The 4,293-nt window shown below is 39.6% G+C and overlaps 1 pseudogene; it reads right to left on the reverse strand.

Moving 5' to 3' along the window:
- Window positions 1–691: 691 nt before the first annotated feature.
- LOC105827068 lies at window positions 692–1,832 on the reverse strand (annotated as a pseudogene).
- Window positions 1,833–4,293: the final 2,461 nt, after the last annotated feature.

Below are 4,293 nucleotides of genomic sequence, written 5' to 3' on the forward strand. Positions count from 1 at the left end.
ACACCTGTTATACCTCATTTCAAAGTTACAACGATGCTGTGAGGTAGATTGATGGGAGAGAGAGATTTCTATATCATTGCCACGTTTTAGAAGATAGCAACACTAATAAACCCTTGAGGTTTATAGAAAAGAATGAACCATGTGTCTACTGGAGTAAAGGTGAATGTAAATTTTATTTTAAGGTCTCACATCACATGATCAGTAGTGTCCTTCACAGATGCTTATAGTTCCCTTTGCTCTTTAATGGAAAAATGCACAAAAAGAAAATGGATTATAATTGTATGTGTGTGTGTGTGTATGTGTGTGTGTATGTAGGTGAAAAAATTCTAATTTTATTTGAGAATATTGCATTCGCTCTTGGTGAAAGCATTTAGCCTTTCACTTTCCCAAAGGCGGAAAGAATCGAGCCATTTGTAACACGCTGAGCTGAATGAATTTGAGATTCCCACAGATATTTGCTCTCCTGAGACTAACCCCAGCATTGCTGCAGATAATCGCTGAAATATCTGCCCCTTCCGTGGGTGACTGTATAAAATCGCAGAGGACTTCGAGGAGGTCTTCGTAGTTACCCCCAACACTTGCTTTCACACGTTTTTGTGCCACTGAGCAAACATTGTGTGTGTGTGTGTGTGTGTGTGTGTGTGTGTGTGTGTGTGTGTATAAAGTTTTATTGCGCACAGAGGGGAGGGGCTCAGTCCTTCCTGGCAGCTGCTTTCCTCACGGGGGCCAGGACCTTGCTCAGCTCCGCCCACTTCCTCTTAGCCCGGATGCATGTCCGCCCCGCCCCCCGCCCTTTTCTTGATGAACTCGAAGGCCCGTTTGTCTTTGGAGACCTTGAGCAACTCCGTGGCACGCGGCTCCTACGCTGGGAAGCCACGCGTCTCAGTTCATGTCCCCCAGGAACTTGGCGTGTTTGGTGAGGCGCCGTTGGCGGCTGTGCCTCGGCTTCCTCACGTTCTCGGTCACCTTGTGGCCCTCGTTGAGGCCCATGGCCGTGGGGTAGCGCAGAGCCAGGGCTGGAATCTCCGACGGCTGCCGTGGTGGAAGGGCTGACCCAAGCAAACATTTAACAGAGAGAAAAATAATAGCAATTGGTTCCGACTGGTAAGAAACTCAACAAGTGATGCCAAGTTATAGTAGTTTTCTGGAAATTAAGTATGCTCAGTTACTAATGTATCAATACGTCTTTGCGTGTGTGAGTTCCCAGGTACTTCATCCGCAAAACAGCATGGCTTCCAATTAGGTGTTTATGAGCAATACCAAAAAAAATTGTTAAATGTGAAGAAATGTTAGCAATATGTTATATGTAGGCACATATGTAAATATGTATATCCAATTTGTTTTTTAATCAATATTTTATTAATCCAAACATTATCCCTGGGGCTATTTATGATCAAGCAATTAGAATGCTCTCTGGGACTATCAAAGTCTCCTTCAATACTAAATAATAGGTCAGTCCTAGTGGGAGCTGGCTTTGTGAGGTATCTTTGGACATGAACTGCTTCTGGGATCCTACACAAAAAAGATTGGAACCTACCCCTATGATTCCCTCTCAGCAATAGTCAAGGAATGGAGGAGAAGCACTCTTTGTCTCAGAAAACCTGTTTTTAAAATAACCCCCACACCAGAAAAATTGTACAATGTTTCATTCAGATTTTGTGCTTTATTTCTTTGTCTCTTTCTAAGTCTCTGCCTTTTTTCCATTGGATTTTTCCCTAAACTGTTCATTCAGTGACTATCTTACTCCTCTCCTCAGGACTTGAAGAAGCTTTCGGAGGTGTGCTGAAGTCAAATTTAAGAGGGGGTCTGTCAGTACTTAAAACAGAAGCCATTATGCTAACTGAGAGTTTTCTCTTGACATGCTATGCAGAAGGCTCTGAAAATAATTAGGTTCTGGGTTGAGCCTAGTTTCTTACTTACTGTCTAAATCATGATAATCCCTGCAGCTGTACCTTCATTTTGTAAAAGAAATAATCCCCTAAAACCATTCATTTGTAAAGTGGCTCATATTTTGTTGCTCTGTGGAAATTAACTCTTTGGAATATGTTTTTGTGGGGGAGGAGGGGATTCTATCTAGTAAACAATCACTTTCAAGGTAGGAGACTCATGCAGGGATTTTTGTCTGTGGTGGCTTCCTCTGGTCTGTGACGCAGAGGGCAAGGATCCACGCACTTCTTCATGCTTCCCTCCACAATTGACTTGAGAGTCCTGTGCTGAATGTCAGGCGATGGGTGGTGTCAGAGTTTGGAAAGAAGGCTTCCGTCTTTCACATAGCCACCCCTGGATGCAGGGGAGCTGGGAAATATCCCTGGCTGAACATGTTTTTCCTGCCACAAGTCTTCACTATGGAAGGAAGAACAAAGAGCAAGGGAAAAATATACTTGGAGGTCAGCTAGCTCTCTCTACCACTCTCTGTCACAAATGATTAAATCTCATCATTTCTTGCTTTTCTAATTCCTTAAAATTTGCTTCACAAAAACTGGCATTCAATTACATAATTTCTTACATCGGATTGTAATCATTTTCTGGTGGCTGGTTGTTTGTACAGAAAATGAAAACCATTTTAGAGCAGGAACCGTGATTGCCATCACAGGATCGCTCTATTTACAGTCCTGGGACTCTAGTGAAGACACACTTTACATTCCTCATGGAGAAGCCCCATCCCATCAAACCCCTAGTAATCGTATCATGCACCAGGGCTTCAATGGCAAAATGGCAGTTCTGATTATATTATACCTAACAAGCTATTCAATTCATTCTACTTAGAGAGTTACTTACACCTTCTTCATAAACCTTGGATTTACCCAAGATATTCTAACCAGTGACTTTGTGGTTCCTAGAATTTCAAGACCAATTTGGCCATAAACATTTACTCAATTTGTCAAAAGTGTAAAGATGGCACAAGAAGCTTTTGTGCTTTTTGTAGTTTTTGCTTTTAAATGAGATACCTGCAAAGGTAAAGAAAAATGAAATTTTCTGAATTATGATAATGTCACTGTTAAAAAAATTGCAGTTGTATAGTGTTTTAAGAATGTGGTTTACTTTTCAAAGTACGTTTATAGTGTTTATTATATTTAATTTTTAAAATTACCTAGTGGTATAGGAAAATGGATATTATTATATCTAATATAGCGTGAAGACATTTTATCCCAGGATGGGTAAATCAGTTTCTTATATTAATGTAGGTTAGTGCTGGAACTAAGATTAGAATGGATGCCTTTGGGATCACAATCCATTTGTTTTTCACAAAATGCAATGAATTTTAAGCTCTTTGACAGTAGGGAAGGGTGTGTTTTAATTTTCATTATAGTGCAAATAGTACAGTGTATCTATTTGTACTTTGAATTTTTTTTTTAAATTAAAGAAACTGTCAATGTGAAGGCAGTGGTTTAATGATTGCTATTTAGCATATCCACCACCTATTTTAATTTTTTCCTGTTCCCATCATGGGCACAGAGTGAGGATATCTCCTATTGTATTGCTTTCGCATTATCTCTCAGCAGACCATTTCTGCAGTTTCAAGGAAAACATGAAAACAAATCATGAATAAATCCAGCATTATTTATAACCCAGAATTTTATTGCTGCACCATGGGATTGTCCATAAGTTTTTCTTCTTGATCTGAATGCAAAGATCAGGTATGTGTCGTAAGTATTTCAGTACCTTTTAGGAACTTATTATGAACATATGATCCAAATTTAGAAGTCTTCTTTCCTTTCAAATTGCAATGATTTTTGCTTGCTAAGTGCCATGTGTTTACTCTTCCTGTGTGGAATAAGATTTATTTTTAATGTCTTAAACTTAAATTGTTTGAGGTTCAAGAAGACCTAGGCTTGTTAATTAGTCTTCCAGGATTCAGTGGTCAAGGTTGTATTCCCTCACGCTGGTCCCTTCACCATTTTAGAAGTAGTAGTTGTATTCCCTTCCCAGCCTTCATTTGCCAGACTAAGAGTCCCTAACTGTTTAGTCTGTTTCTCTGAGGACATGCTACACACATAAATCAGGCTTCCAAGGAAGCTAAAAGAGGTAATTATTATTTGCATTTTGGGCATTTAAAAACTCAAAGCTCAGAGGTGAGGATACTTAATTCTAGCTACTTCACCAGATTGTAAATTTCTCCTGGGAATGCAGTTCTTCTGTTTGTTTTATCTATATCTCTACTCCTTAAGATTCCTGGGACACAACCATACAAATAACCCTGACTCTAGGGCTCTGAATAAGAAATACATTAGGACCCATCAATTTACTAATCCCAATTCCAGTTACTAGGTCTCTCTTAGCCAAGAAAAATAG

This window comes from Propithecus coquereli, unplaced genomic scaffold, assembly GCF_000956105.1.
Source record: "Propithecus coquereli isolate 6110/MARCELLA unplaced genomic scaffold, Pcoq_1.0 Scaffold96, whole genome shotgun sequence".
NCBI lineage: Eukaryota > Metazoa > Chordata > Mammalia > Primates > Indriidae > Propithecus > Propithecus coquereli.